Raw genomic sequence first — 16,359 nt, 5'->3', positions numbered from 1 at the left:
AGGCAGATGCTCGGGCTTAAATGGCACCCCGAAGCTGTTGGGGCCTGTCTTTCTGGAGCAGAGCTTCCTGAGGGGTAAGCAGGGGCAATCTTATTGGAACAAGTCCAGAGTATTGTCAGGTGACTGATTTGAAAGGACAGCACTCAGATGTGTCTCTAAGCTGCTCCTATGTGTGTTCACTTTCTTGCCGTGTATTCACATGCCTCCGCATCTGGGTTCTCTGCCCTCAAGATGGTACCCGGCCGCCCCTTCCTCCCTCTTCAATTCACACCCCAATTCCTTCCCTGAAAAGAGGCCAACAAAGGATGATCAGTGTATTTTATTAAAAGCAGCTTGGTATAAATGCAGAGAAAGAAGAAATCAAAGGTACTAATAAAACTCACACTTGTAAGTGACTTTCTGTCCTTCCTGCCCTGGTTTTAATTGCAGCACTTGCCGGGCTGTGCTGTGCATTCGGTTGGGGAGCTGTATGTCTAAGGCTTCTTTGAGCCAAACTAGAAGATTCTAGACTCTGCCTGGAAGATGTAATGATTTGCTGGATAGATGCGTTATTTGCATATCTAAATAATACACAAGCTCTCCTCTCATTTTTAGGTAATCTAGTTGTGGGCTGTCCCTGCAGTTTAAAAATTCTTCCTGGACAATTGAAAATGGGTTCTTTTCCGAAAAGATCAGACAACAGTGTCTGTGAAGTTTACTCCTCAGAGCGGTGAAAGTCTCCCTGGTACTTCAGGGACACCGAGGACCCTTCTGTGTGTTGGTGCTGCTGCCCGTGGCATTTCTCCTCTAGTCTCTCTCCTCCTGACTGCTCCGCCTGATGAAGAGGAAGTGTCTGAACTCAGAAGTCGCCACCCTTCCAGAAAGTTCTGAACAGATGAGGGCAATTTCAGAGGGAGTCTGGGCATGACGAGGACGCTTTTGTTTATGTGTTGAAAGCTCATGTCTGTCACCCTGCTTCTCAGACCCCTACGGATGAAAAGGCCCTGCGTGACATACATAGTGACCATTTTTCCGTGGATTGGGATACAAAACCAGGGAACTGGGGAAAGACAATTTTTTTAAAAAAGACTCAAATATAAGTAAATAGACCAGTTTGTTAAATGTCCACCCCTTCCCTTGGTTTTGTGTGAATGAAGTCACGTCCTTGCAGCAGCTTCGTGATTTGAAATCATGCTTGGGCATTTTTGAATAAAGTATCCTAATGACTTGAGAACTGTGTTATGCTACTTTACACTGAAGTACTTAGGGAACATATGGCTAAATTTCCTTCAAAACACACTAATTTCTTTGAGAAAGATCAAGGAATTCTATTTTTTCTCATCTCATTTCAAAACTGATTTCTAAAAATATGGACTACGGAAGAAGTCGAGTATGATGGGGTAAATGTGAAAGCAAGACTTAGTGGCTGATTTCTTAATCCCTCCGGGATATGGTGTCTTCATGAACTAGGTCCATTCTATTCACATTGTAAAACTGGAAAGGACCTTAGACACCATTGAGTCCAAACTCCGTGTCTGACCGACTTGGCAGCTGAGGCACAGAAAAAGTAAGGGATTTGCCCAAGATACCACAACTAGCTAGTGGTGAAGCTGGACTCAAAAGAAGAAATTGTCCTTCTTATCTTTTGTCATACCCATCTGTCATGCAATTATAATCATCACATCTGTGGAATTTTGTAGGTGGCCATCCCCCACAGGTGCACACATAACGTTCTGTCCTGTGCATTTTCCCTATAGCTACTGTGAAAAGGACTTTTTAAATGATACGTAACGTTCTACTGAGCGAATGCCTGTCATCTTCAGCTGTTCCCTTTCATTGTTTACATTGCTTAGGCTTTCTCTCTATGATAAGTAATACCACAATGGATATCTTCAGGCATGTGGCCATTTGCATTTTTTCATCTTGTCTTTTGTTAGCTTGCCTTTTGGACTGTTGGCACGGAAGTATTAGCAATGTCACAGGTCTTTCCATACTTTCCAAAAGGCGTCAGTGTGAATGGCAGCGAGTGAAAACACCAGTCTCTCTACACCCTCAGCGGTATTGCAATTTATTTTCCTCCTTAATTTTTGCTAACAGGTAAAATCTCCCTTATTACTGTTTGAATTGTCATTTCATTACTAGCAAAATAATTTTTAAAACTGTTTTTCCTAATTTTCTGGTCATTTATTTTCTCTTTTCTCAATCATCTGTAACCAGCTCCCCAAGAGTTCAAAAGAAAAGGAAATCAGATACATGGACTCTTTTGTACCATGTTCCCGATGAGCCATTCAGTGGTGCCAAGATGACCCAACCCAGCACCTGAACTCAGGTGACCCTTTCACCTTCAGACCCTCTAACTATCCTTCTATCGAAACAAAAATCTCACTCCCTAAAACTTGTACCGGAAGGACCTTGGACTAGCCTGGAAGTCCACAAAAATGCAAACCTGAGTCTTTTTGCACATGGCAACCATTTCTCTGTGTGGAAACAGTAATTTCCTCCCTAAGTCTTCTCCAGAACAAACATTTCAAGTTCTGTCTACTCTCTCCCTCTTCTGGACATGTTCCAGTTTATGATAAAAACTGAGAGCTGAAAACAGAATTCCAGGTAAGTTTGAGGAGGAGGAACATTCTAGATCTTCTGTTTCTATTCATGAAACCAAAGGCTGAATTTTATTGTCAGAAGACTCATCACGCCACCGATTCAGACTGAATCTGCTATTAACTAAAACAAGTAAATCCCAGCCGTTGGTGTCCTTCTCCAGATACTCATTTGGGATCAAAGTGCAGGGCTTTATATTTATCTCTCTTAAATTCCACCTCCACTATTCAAGGCTAGTTGAGTTTACCACTGGGGGGCGGTGTGAGGGTCCTGATTTTGCCGTCCGAAACACTTGCTTTCCCTCCAGATGTTGTTGGATCACAGATCTGAGAATGTCTTTTGTATATTGATTAGGACAAAGCTGGAGCCCTGCGGCACGGTTCTGGGGAACCCCTGGTCGGTCAGTTTCCTTCCGATCAACACGCTCTGAGGGCAGATGCGCTTGGCTTTATGAAAACGTAGCCTACATTTCTCCATCTGATCAAAACTGTCAAGTACATCCTTGATCTCCAGATATAAATCCGTAGTCTTCCTTTTTATAAAAGAGGACATAAGAGTCGTACTGTATGCTAATATGAATTATGCCAATCTGAAAGAAGGCAATGGTAAAGAATAAAGTTTCACTTAATGTACAAAACTTGAAGTGATGTAAATCCTACTTTATTCCTATGGGGAAATTAGTCTTGATTTATGCATGTATTAAATTATATGAGGTCTTAGGGAACGTATCCCTCATAAAAGCAACCATGGTTTATTCATCCATTCCTTCCTTCCTTCATTCACTTATTATATCTTAGTGAGCCCAAACTGGCTTCCTTGCCAAGAGCTTACAAACCATTCTTGTAATAATCTATCCAAGAATATTGCCCAGGGGAGCACTGAGACTATAGATACACGGTTTGCAGACAGCCTGCTCCTGTTTACAACCAGGAAACTCCAGCATAATGCTTAGTGGTATTTCTTCAGTCTATGTGCAAGCCTCTTTAGGAGACTGTCATATCTACCATATAGTTAGCCTTTAAATATAGTCAAATGCATTTAAAATAATTGGGCTTCCTTAAAAAAAAAACAAAAACAAAAAAACTCAGAAGTTGAGTTTGGTTACTTCTGGCACTTACTTATTTTTAAATACATGCCACCTTATCCAGCATGGCATATACAGTTAAGCCTGTCCAAAAACATGAAAGGATAAAGAAAAATTTAAGAAGAAATAGATTCAGAAAGTTTTAAAATAGATTTTCTCCTTCGCGCTCACAGTCAACCCACACTTGTTTTCAGCGACTGCTACGTGCCAATCCGGATAGGTGCCGGGAATGCAGAGGAGAAATCTGGTTCCTACCTTCCGGCGTGATCACCTCCCAAAATCTAGCTGTGGTGATTAATGGGTGTCTCACTGGCAGCTGGGATATCGTTCCCCAAACTTCTCAGTAGTGGGTGGTCTTTTTTAGGCCTAAAAATACTGGTGCAAAGAACAGTACGGCCTTTTTCTCCCCCCCCCCCCCCCCCCATCTCTCCACTCCTCACCTCTGTCGGCTGGTGTGAAGGCAGGAAACAGGGCCTGGGGTTAGCCCTGCTACACCAGCCTGAGCTCAGCTGAGGAAGGTCAAGAAATGAAACTGGACGCAACAGGCCCGAGGCCAGCACACTGGTCCTGCCCGTCTCTTGTGCATCCCGTCCCCTGCACACAGGGTGTCTGTCCCACACAGCCATCTGAGACTTCCCTCTGTCTAAAATCCTCCCATGCACCCCAAACTCTGACCTAGGGTCCTGATTCCTCAGCCTGGCCCATGAGCCCTTCATGCCTGGCCCCCACCCGCCCCCAGCCTGATCTCCTTACCCCTGCCATGCCCACTCTGAGCTCCAGCTGCGAGGTCAGCTACACTTGCTAGGAAGTCCCTTGGTGTCCCTGTCCCTTGGCATGGACTGTCCTTTCTGCCTTTCTGGAATGTTCTTTCATCCCATAAAGCTCAGTCCCCCTACCCAGTCTCTCTGTGTTCAACTTCCATACTCTCTGCTACCAGAATACCTGTAGTTAAAATTCCTGTATTCTAGCACTTACCACGCTTCTTTCTAGCTGTTCGTTTCCCAGTCCGTCCGTACCATGTTCTCCTGAAGAACAGGTGTTTTGCCCTGTCCATTTCTTTATCCCCGGGGCCTGCCATAGCATCCGGGCGCTCAGGGGTCACTCAGCTCCTTCTGAATGGACAGATGGAGGAGCACGAGTCGTTGCTCGGCCCCTCACCTGGGTGCTCCTCGGGAGAGCCTCGCGCACTCTTCTCCACCTGCGGCCAGAGCAGGATGGAGGGGAGAGGAGCTGGAAATGCATTTGGGAACACTTGAGAACAGAGTAGCACCTCCCGCCGAGGAAAGCTTCTGGAGGTGAGGCCTCGCTCACCACCCTGCTTGGGTGTTCAGGAGTGAACAGGAGATGCTTGGGCTCGGCTTGTCCAGGCCACATCCATGCCCAGACTTGGTACCTTCAGACGATGCTGCAGCTGTGGTCAGCAGGGTGAGGGGACCACCCTCCTCCCACAGAGCCCCACCCCCAGAAATGTCACAGCTTGAAGGGCATCTAGAACATCTGCACAAATGGGACCAGAGAAAGGGACAACCCCTACCGCAGGCCCCCCCAGATCTCCCACCTCTCAGGCCAGCCCATCCTTGTCTCCTGCTGCCTATGGCTGTTAAGGGTGGAGGCGGGGCGTGGGGCGGCGTGGGCACGACCTAGGCGGCCCCGGTCTTTTGCCGGGCCTCGGTTTCCAGCCAGTGTTACACTGCCTGGCCGCGCTGGAGCCCGTTTCCGTGCTGGAAGTCACATCACAACGTGTCCACACGGACACGCTCAGCATGGCTAAGTCAGAATCCTCAAATCATCACTGGGGGGGACAATCGATGCTCTTGTCCGGCTTTTAATGACAATCAATTCTCTCCCTGGCTCTTTGCTAAGTAAGTGTCATTGAGAACAATTTGTGAACCCGGTCGCCAGCCTTGAACTTGCAGCTTCCTCCAGCTGATGGGAGTCTGAGCGTCTTGTTACTGCCCTGTTCTCAGTCACCCGGTCTGCTCAGCTGTACAATTCATATTCCTTCCGGTCTGTTTTTTAAGTCAATGTGACAACCCCACTAATCAGGAAAGGAAGTCCATCCTTGCCCCTGAGCCTGGATGGGGCTGGGGAGAGCCGGGGTGGTGGCCGGTCTCTTTGCTGACCCTGAGAAATTGAAGCCACACGCTGGTGTCAGGCAGACTAGGTTTCCGGTCCCAACTCGGCCCTTTACCAGCTGTGTGGCCTTGGGCAAAGCACTCACCCTCTCTGAGGCTCTGTTTCAGCATCTGTAGAATGGGATAATAATAGTACCTACCACGTAAGGTTGTTAAGAGGATTAAACATAGGGCGCCTGGGTGGCTCAGTCGGTTAAGCGTCTGCCTTCGGCTCAGGTCATGATCCCGGGGTCCTGGGATCGAGCCCCGCATCGGGCTCCCTGCTCTGCGGGAAGCCTGCTTCTCCCTCTCTCACTCCCCCTGCTTGTGTTCCCTCTCTCGCTGTCTCTCTCTGTCAAAAAATAAAATCTTTAAATAAATAAATAAAAGAGAATTAAATGTAATGATGCATGAAAAAGAGGGTTCATGTGACATGTGTCACATCTAAGAGGCTCAATAAATGGCCATTATTATTAACTACTACTGCTACTATTATTATCATTTTATCCTTAAGAATCCCGGAACTGCCTAGTCCAGCCTCTGTCTGTGCTGACACACAGATATGACCACTGAGGAACAGTTGAAATACAGAATCCAAATTGAGATGTGCTCTCAATATACTGGATTTTACAGACTCAGTATGGGAAAGACAATGTAAAACATTTCATTAACACCTTTGAAACTATTGATTACATATTGCAATAATATTTGGATATATTGGGTTAAACAAAATATATCATTAAAATTAGTTGCACCTGTTTCTTTTGATTTTTCTAAAGTGGCTACTATTAGATCTGGAATTACATATGCAGCCCAGATTCTATGTCTCTTGGACAGCACTCTTCTTTCTACATGGAGTTGCTCTCAAAGAAGTCCCATCAAATAGCCGAAGGTAATCAACGGTGACAACGACAAAAGGCGAACAACAAACAAAATACCCAGGAATTTTCGATCTTCAGTTTGTGTCTCTTTGAAAAACGACATATAAGCACCATTCATGCTTCTCACAGTTCATTTCCTCTCGTCCCAATTTCCTTGCACTCCATGCTATTTTGAAGCCTTTCCTTTGCCACTTCCCCACCCCCACTGCCAAGTACTCCTAAACCATCTCTCCACTTCAGCCCACAGGACATTTGTTTGCTCTGCGCTGTTCCTCTAGCTCCAAGACTACACCCTCCCTCGCTAGGATCCTTCCTCTCCTCCTCCCACCTCTCCCACCGGGCCTCTTCTTACCTACTTCCTGAATTAGCATCTTCGGGGAACTGCTCTCTGGCTCCCCAGGCACTTGGGTGGAGCAGAGCAGACTACCATTAACCAAGGTCACAAAAGACTGATGAATAAACCAGAGTGCCCACGGGTTAACTGACAACAGAGTCTTTTTTGGGGACTGTATGCTCCCTCCTCAGTGGGGGAGCCCTGACCCTAGGTTTATACTCTATGAGGGTGGGGTGTGCAATGCACAAAGCCAGGGGACAACATTTACACAGAGTGTCCTATGATGTCAAATGTACATGGTGGTTCCCAGTATCAGGGTTCCCGAGAAGATGTATTGGTCAGTTTGGTGAGCTCAGTATTAGAACCAAGAAAATCTGAAGGGAGATTTTTATCAAAGTCATGGAAAAACCCAGCGGATGCTTCCAGCGTGGCCACCACGTGTAACTACACGGAGGCCAGAGTGCCCAGATCCCCACATTTGCTGCCTTTCCCTCTTGGCCAGGGCTGGATAAACATGGACAAATTCTTATTCTTTGGCTGTCTCTTTTCCCAGGCTCCCAGAAGAATTGTGCTGTTCTGATTATAAGGTTCTCCTCCAGCCTGGACAGGAGGCATTTGATGGGGTTTCAGCTCAGTGACATGTCAGTTTTCCCACCCATGAGTGCACAGACTGGTCCCCATGACTTGATCTCAGGCTTCACTCATGTCCTTGGTCCCAGTTCTCGGTTGAATTGTGCCTCCCCCTTTCCCACATTCATCTATTGAAGTCTTGACTCCCCAGTCCTTCAGAATGTGACCGTATTTAGAAATAGGGTCATTGCAAATCGGATTGGTTAAGGTGAGGGTCATACTGGAATAGGGTGGGCCTTTAATCTAATAGGACTGGTGTCTTTATAAAAAGAGGACGTTCAGACACAGACACTGTGAGGTAAGCTACCACCAGGCAAGAAAGTACCTGGAACAGATACTTCCCTGGGGCCTTCAGAGGGAGACTGGCCCTGCTGACCCCTTGATCTAGGACCTCCAGCCTCCAGACCTGTGAGACAATACATTTCTGTTGGTCCAGCCCCCCAGTTTGTGGTGGTTTGTTAAGGCACCCCTGGGAAACCAATACCACCAACAAATAGACCTGCCTTTATGGGCGACGAATCTTTCTGCCATTATGGGTAAACCCCTCCTAATTTCACTCTGGGAAGGAACCTTAATCTTCAGGTTTTGAGGATAATCGGCCATCACTCATAAATGCTAATCACATTATTAGTATTATGAACAAAATCTTTTAAAATGAAACATTTAAGTTCTTGGCTTTCTTTATTATAAGGTAGCCTTGTAAACTCCTCGAAGGAAACTTGCTCTATTATGCACTCATCTTGTTTTGAGAACTGATGTAAGTAACTGTCAAGGCAAGGAAGTCTTCTGCGTTTATGACTGCCATTTGGAGATATTGTTCTTTAAGTTACTCAAGGACCGGGAGCCAAAGCCCTGGTGACCCATGGCAAAATCTTCTCAAAGATGGGGCGCCTGGGTGGCTCAGTTGGTTAAGCGACTGCCTTCGGCTCAGGTCATGATCCTGGAGTCCCTGGATCGAGTCCCACATCGGGCTCCCTGCTCAGCAGGGAGCCTGCTTCTCCCTCTGACCCTCCCCCCTCTCATGTGCTCTCTCTCTCTCATTCTCTCTGTCTCAAATAAATAAATAAAATCTTTAAAAAAAAAAAAAATCTTCTCAAAGCTCAGAGCGAAGAATCAGCTGGGCTTCTGCTTATTTATTTTTTTCCCACATGATGAACTTGTATACAATGAAAGATACACGCTATGTACCCTTCCCTGTTTCTTCAGACGGCAACGAAGCATGGGATTTCCTTCCTGCGACTTCCCTTAGCCGAGAGTTCTTGGTAAGTGTTTTCTCCTTCCCCTTTTCTGCATGTTGTCCTTCTGTTTTTCTTCATGAATGTTGGTTTTATTTTTCCTTTACTATGACAATAGCCACCTCAAATCTCTTTTGGAAGAAAGCAGGATAGGAATCAACAAATTGAAAAGAAGCTAAAAAAGGCAAAGCGATCAAGTTTTGGGCAATGGGAGGGAGGGAGGGTGAGATGATTTTACCAGAAGCCTAGTCTTAAAAACAAAAACAAACAAAGCAAAACCAAGCACAGTCCTCTTCCAGCTGATGGTAGGGCAGGCCTGTGGTAGAGGCTGAGAGGAATCGAGGCAGGAAGGGGGCCGGGGATGTTCACAAGCACTGAGGAAGCACCACGAGCTGACTCCGGAGCCCCGGGAGCCCTGCGTCCTCTCTACAATTGTTTTTGTGTCTCCGCTAAATGTGGAATCAGGCTGTTCTGCAGGGACCCAACTTAATCAACTTACGTATTCTTTTCTGCATCTAGAGTAAACAGCAAGTCTGCCCCCGAAGCTTTACGCAAGGCCAGGCTGGGCTCCCAGCATCCTGATCAACACCACTGCTCTTCCCATCTGGGACGAGGCATGGGCCCCTGTGTGCAGTGCGGTCCCCGGGGTAGCGGCGTTTCCCTCCCTCTTCTGTGGGATTCCACAGTGGGGCGAAGGGGGGGCAGGGGTCACTGAAGGACCTGACTCCATCCACAGGACTCTCCCCTCTTCTGCCTCGTGTCCCTGCCATTGGAGGGGCCCTCAGCGAGCCAACGTGGGCACAAGGGCCACCCCCCGCCCCCCCCACCCCACCCCACCCCCGCTCCCGGCAATCCACACGCAGGTCCTGGGGTGAAGGATGCAAAGCAATGACACTTCTTGTTTTCTGGACTCTCCCTCACCTGGGGGTATGGGGCTCTTTTTGGCAGACAAAGGATTTGAGACAGAAGAGCTACCGGGGCGCCTGGGTGGCTCAGTCGATTAAGCCACCGACTCTGGGTTTTGACTCAGGTCGTGATCTCGGGGTCCTGGGATGGACCCCCATGTGGGGCTCCCTGCTCAGCGGGGAGCCTGCTTCTCCCTCTCCCTCTGCCCCTCCCCCAGCTCCCATACTCTCTCTCTCTCAAATAAATAACTGAATCTTAAAAAAAAGAGAAAGAGAGAGAGAGAAGAAGAAGAGCTACTGACACGGGGTGTTGAAGCCTGTGAGGGAGCATGAGCAGAGCTTCCGTTTATTGAGCGCTGACTGTATACCGGGCCCGCAGCAAGCACTTTGTGTACACGAGTGTGTGAGGCAGCTTCTTCTCCTCTCCCCACTTGGAGGCAGAGAGACTCCCAGTGACTTGCCCAAGACGAGGCAGACGTAAGTGGGGGAGCTAGGATTTGAGCGCAGGTGCGGGGCTCCTGCCCCAGCTGCCCAGGCTGGGATGAGGCAGCTCGGCTCTGGCACCAGGAGGACGCTCAGCTGCCTTTCCTCCTGCGGTCACTGCACCTCTCGGGTCACGCAGAGGCCCCGCAGATGGACAGCCTGGAGTCTCCCTCCGTCCCGGCCCCTCTCCCTTGCCCTCAAACCCCACGCTCTAGGGGGCGCAGGCTCCCTCCTGGGTCCCCAACTCCCACCACAGCGTTACCAGGCATCCTGCTTTCTTCCTGCTGGAGCTTTTCCACCACAAGCATGTCCTGCTTTTGCGAATATTGACCTCTTATCAGAGCAGAACTCCCGGGCTTTATTAGGCTAGCAATCTGGGGATTCACTCCATTTTTACTAAAGAACTCTGTCCCCAAGTTGAAGAGTGAACAATGCGGGAAGGAGAAGGAACATTCTCAGCTCATGTTTATGGCACACCTACCACACCCAGGCCCTGGGCTAGGGGCCTTCCTCACCACCTTGTGAGAGGGGGACTGTTAGCCCCATTTTACAGATGAAGGCGTCGAGACCTAAAAGCTTAAGGAACCCGCCCAGGACCTCACAGCTCTTAAGTGGCAGAGATGAGGCTTGAACCCAGAGCTTTCCAGGCCCATCTAAAGAAAAGCAGCCAAGTCATCCTCTCAGAACGAGGACGCGGTGAGGGAGACTCCATCCCCACCCCCACTGCCTTGTCACGGGCGCCTTAGAAGCTTCCATGCAGCTCCGGCCTCTCCGTCCACCCTCCGCCCAGGGCTACATGAGCTGGCCAGTTCTGCTGTCCCAGCCCCCACAGCTCGGGAAACTCTCCCAAACTCTCCCTCCCGCTCTAGGTACTGCCGAGAGCCCGTGGCTGCACCCCGACCCGTGGGCAGGTCTCATGCCCGGGATATGTTCTGCCACCCTCTTCAGGAGCCCCGAGCTGTGGGAGCAGCTGCTGTGTCCACCAGGCCAGGCTAAAGACAGAGGTAGGACCCAGTAAGAGCTTGGCCATGACCCTGCCAAACCCCTGCTCATCAGTGAAGGGTCTGTTGAAGCTGCTCCCCAGTTTTGGAGCTCAAGAGTGGCTGAGGAAGTGGGGAGGAACCCCCAGTCAGGGATCTGGGGGTCTGGACTGGATTTAGGAGCAGCCCAGTGGTGTTCTCTGGACATTGCCTGGGGCCCCTGCGGAGGGGTGTCTCTCTGGCTCGCTCAGATGCTCTTAGCACCTAACATGGGCACACGCAGGCTTCCCTCCCACAGATGGAGCCCTGGGCGGGGAGGACGGTGGGATCAGGACAACCCGACGGTGTAGTGAAGCTGTCGGTGCCCCCCCCCCCGGGGCCCCTCAGCATGCATGCTCCAGCCCCTGCTAACAGGACTGTAGGGGGTGCAGCACCCTGCTTTCTGCTAGGGTAATTGTAAGGTGTGTGCTATACATACTCTTGCTACTCAAAGTGCGGTCCGCGGGTCTGCAGCAGGGAAACCGTTGGCAGCTTGTTGGCGGTGCAGAATCTTGGGTCCCACCCCGACCTGGTGCATCAGAATCTGCATTTTAACAGGGTCCCAGGAGTTTGGTGTGTGAGTTAAAGTTTGAGAAGCACCGTCCTGTGCTGCTTCCCAAGGGCCCCCAGAGGGATGAAGTGCTGGTGGTCCCTAGTAGTAAGCTGCTCCATACCATACTTGTACGGACTTCCTACCCTTTCGTGTCTTGCTCCCCCTGCCCTCCCGCACTGCTTTCTGGGATCCCCTGCCAAATACACTCTGTTGTCTCCAGATCTGCTCCTGGGGGAACCAACCTAGGACTCATGGCCTTTCTGGGATGAAATAATGGATCTGCTGCAAAGCCCAGCCCAGCCCAGCCCTTCTAAGCTGTGCAATGCTGGGCAAATGACATGCGAGAAAAGCAGTATTTAGTTCTTAGAATTAGTCTGAGGATTAAATGAGGCGGCTCTCGCAAAGAGTTGGCACGGTGGCTGGCACACAGTCGCCCTTCCAATAAACGTTGGCTATGGCTACTCTTCTTCTTCTGGGAGCAAAGGGCTTGGACCCAACTGTGCCACCAACTAACTGAACCTCAGTTTCCTTATCTGTGAAATGGGCATGCCGATACCAACCTCACCAGGCTGTTGGGAAGAAGAAATTAAGCAGTGTGTAGAAACCATCTGGCAGTGAATCTGGTATGTGGTGGGTGCTCAGCAAAGGTCTATGGGAGCAAAAGTAGAAGGGACAGCAGCTCGGAACAATCTGCTGGGGTTGGGCACCTCTCCCAGCCCAGGGCATGACCCCAGGATGACTCATCATTCTTAAACCTCAAACTTGGGCCGGGCCCTCTGCCCACTGGTGCACCCCCCTTGCATGGGTCACCCCAGGGCCACCTTCGCCTGAGCAAACAGGAAGAGTCAACAGGCGGAGAGACTGGGCCTCTTGCCACTCGGAAGGAGGCTCACGTCCTTGTTTCATGCCCAGACAGGAGACGGTATTGTTCCATGAACCTAACTCCTTTACCGGGCAAAGCTAGCCAGAGCCACGGGGGCCCTGTTGCTCCTCGGAGTTGGATGGGCAGGCCTACTGGGTGGGCTTGACCAGAATGAGGGAGCGTATTGCGAGAGAAGGTGTGTTCCCAAGCGATCGCGCCTAGCCCAAAGGATAGAGGAGGCCTCTCCCCTGAAGGAGAGAGGACACAGAGCGTGCTGCAACAGGTAGAGCCTTCAGCCTTGGCGTCGGCGGGGCAGACTCGCCACGAGTAGCTGCTTTCTTGGAAGGGGCTGCAAACCTAAAACAAGACCAGTCATGTTGATAGGTTGCCTTAATTTTACAAGGGGTTTGTTATTTATTAGCTTATTCATCTTCACAATCACCTTGTAAAACAGCTGGGACGCAGTATCTCCTATTTGACAAGTGAGGGAAACTGAGGCCTGGAGAGGCAAATAATCAGCCCCAGTCACGTGCTAGAGGCCAAAACAGCAGGAGTTCCAGCCATGTGAAGGCTCCACTCCAGAAAATGGACAATTTAAAAAGCAGGAGAAGGAGAGCCTCTGCTTTAATTTTTTTTTAAGATTTTATTTATGTATCTAGAGAGAGAGAGCTTTTGAGCGGGGGAGGGGCGGAGGGAGAGGGAGAATCTCAAGCAGACTCCCTGCTGAGTGCGGAGCCTGACTTGGGGCTTGATCTCACGACCCTGAGATCATGACCTGAGCCAAAATCCAGAGTGGGATGCTTAACCGACAGCCACCCAGGCACCCTCTCTGCTTTAATTTTTAGGCTCAGTCGTTAAGCGTCTGCCTTTGGCTCAGGTCATGATCCTGGGGTCCTGGGATTAAGCTCCGCATCGGGCTTCCTGCTCAGCGGGAAGCCTGCTTCTCCCTCTCCCACTTCCCCTGCTTGTGTTCCCTCTCTCGCTGTGTCTCTCTCTGTCAAATAAGTAAGTAAGTAAATAAATAAATAAATAAAAAGTAAGAAGAAAGTCTTTTATATTCACTGTTACAGATACCATTTTCGGTGCTTGTCATTCCTTTCTATAAATGCATATTTCCATCTAGTATCATTTTTCTTCTGCCCAAAGGACTTCCTTTGATGTTTCTTGTTGTACCAGTCTGCTGGGGATGAGTTCTTTCTGCTTTAGCATGTCGGCTTTCATTTACTGAAAGATATTTCTGCTGGGTATAGAATACTAGGTACATGGGGTTTGTTTGTTTTTTTCACTATTTTAAAGATGTGTCTCCACTGTCTCCTGGCTCACATCATTTCTGGTGAGAAATCTGTTGCCACTCTTCTTTTTGCTGCTCAGTATGCAATGTATCCTTTTTTCCTCTGCCTACTTTCAGATGTTCTCTTTATCACTGGCTTTTAGCAATTCAATTGTCATTTGCCTTGGTGTTGTTTTCTTCATGTTTATTGGGCTTGGGATTCACTGAGCTTCTTGGATCCATGAGTTTACAATTTTCTTTAAATTTGGAAAAATCTCAGCCATCATCTCTCCAAATGTTTTCTTCTGTTCCTCCCCACGCTCCTCGAGAGACTCCAGTTACACATATATTAGGCTGCTTGAAGTCATTCCACAGCTCCCTGGTGCTCTGCTTATTTTATTTTCCCCAGTTATTTCTCTGTTTCATTTTGGATGACTCCTACTGCACAACCTTCAAGTTCATTAATATTTCACTCTGCCAGGTTTAATCTGTTGTTGCCATCACACAGTGTATTTTATTGTAGATATTGTATTTTCTTTAAAAAAGATTTATTTATTTTATTTTAGAGAGAGAGAGAGTGCACAGGAGGTAGGGGCAGAGGGAGAGGGAGAGAGAATCTTCAGCAGACTTTGCCCTGACCGTGGAGTCTGATGTGGGGCTCAGTCTCACAACCCTAAGATCACTAACTGAGCCAAAACCCAGAGTCAGATACTTAACCAGCTGTGCCACCCAGGCACCCCCAGATGTTGTATTTTTCATCTCTAGTAGGTCAGTTCTTTTGGGGTCTGTTTTTAGAGCTTCTGTGTCTCTTCTTAACATGCTCATGTTTTTCCCTGCCTTACATATACAGAAACAGTTAAAACAACTGTCTTAATGTCCTTGTCTACTAATTACAACATCAATGTCATGTCTGGGTCTGTTTCTATTGACTGATTTTTCACCTCATTTTGGGTTATATTTTCCTGCCTCTTTGCACACCTGGTAATTTTTAAGTTGGATGCCAGATGCTGTGATGGGTGCTCCAGATGGGTGCTGGATATTTTTGTTTCCCTTTACATATTCTTGAACTTTGTTCTGGGATATAGTTAAATTACTTTAATCCTTTTGAGGCTTGCTTTTAAGCTTTGTTAGGTGGGTTCAGAGCCTCCTTTAATGTAGGGCTAATTTTTTCCCATTGCTGGAACAACGCTTTCTGAGGATTTTTTCTATGTCCTGCATATTACAACATTTCCCCCATCTTGGCTGGTGGGAACATGAACCACTCCTGGCCCTGGGTGAGCCCCCCTGGATTGCTCAGCCTGCTCTTTTTGTTGGTTATTTTTCCAGGTAATTTCTTTACATGCACGCACTCATCAGTGGTCAGTCAAGGTCAGATCTTCAGTGTTGTCTACCTTCGTAACTTCCTCCTTGCTCTACAACTCTCTTCTCACAGATACTCCGCCCTGTGAATTCTAGCTACCGTGGCCTGCTTGAATTCTCAACTCTGTCTTCACAACTCAGGAAGACCATCAGGCTCTGCGGGGGCTTCCCTCCCTGTGCTCTACCTGGAAAGTCTTTTCCCTTGTTTATTTCTCTTCCCTTGGGGATCACTTCCTGCATTGCTGGCTGACACCTCAAAAGTGTTGTTTCGTACGTTTTGTTCACAGTTTTAGTTAAGACAGGAGGGTAAGTCCAATCTCTGTTCTTCTGTCATAGCTGAACGCATAAGCTCCCATAAGTTTTGTAATTTAAAAAAAAATTTTTTATTGTGGTAACATGTACCTAACACAAAATTTACCACTGAAACCATTTTTAAGTATATAGTTCAGTCTCTCTGTCTCAGTTTTAAGTGAAAAACAAATGCTTATTTTTCTTCTAATAATTATTAAACACTTAGTGCTAGGTGTTGAAGTAGATATTATGGTGGGCGCCTGGGTGGCTCAGTTGGTTAAGCGACTGCCTTCGGCTCAGGTCATGATCCTGGAGTCCTGGGATCGAGTCCCACATCAGGCTCCCTGCTCAGCAGGGAGTCTGCTTCTCCCTCTGACCCTCCCCCCCTCATGCTCTCTCTATCTCATTCTCTCTCTCAAATAAATAAATAAAATCTTTAAAAAAAAAAAAGATTGAAGTAGATATTATGGTTACACCCATTTTAAGGACATGGAACGTGAAGTTTAGACTATAACTTGCCAAGGTGTCAGGGTGTGGTTCAGATTTAGTCCCACAAGGCCAAGAGATGAGCTTCACTGAGAAAGGGTCCCTACATCTGATGGCCTTCACCTGTCTGGAAGGACTTCCACTGGAAAGCTATTTCTCAGCTTGGAGCAGGTGTTCCAGAAATTAGCCCCAGTCCATGGTGGCAGGAGCCTATTCATCCAAATAACAGAAGTGCTCTGGGCTTGGGGCCAGACCAATATCTGAATGGTAGAG

This window comes from Halichoerus grypus, chromosome 8, assembly GCF_964656455.1.
Source record: "Halichoerus grypus chromosome 8, mHalGry1.hap1.1, whole genome shotgun sequence".
Classification (NCBI taxonomy): Eukaryota; Metazoa; Chordata; class Mammalia; order Carnivora; family Phocidae; genus Halichoerus; species Halichoerus grypus.
This window is presented reverse-complemented; position numbering follows the sequence as displayed.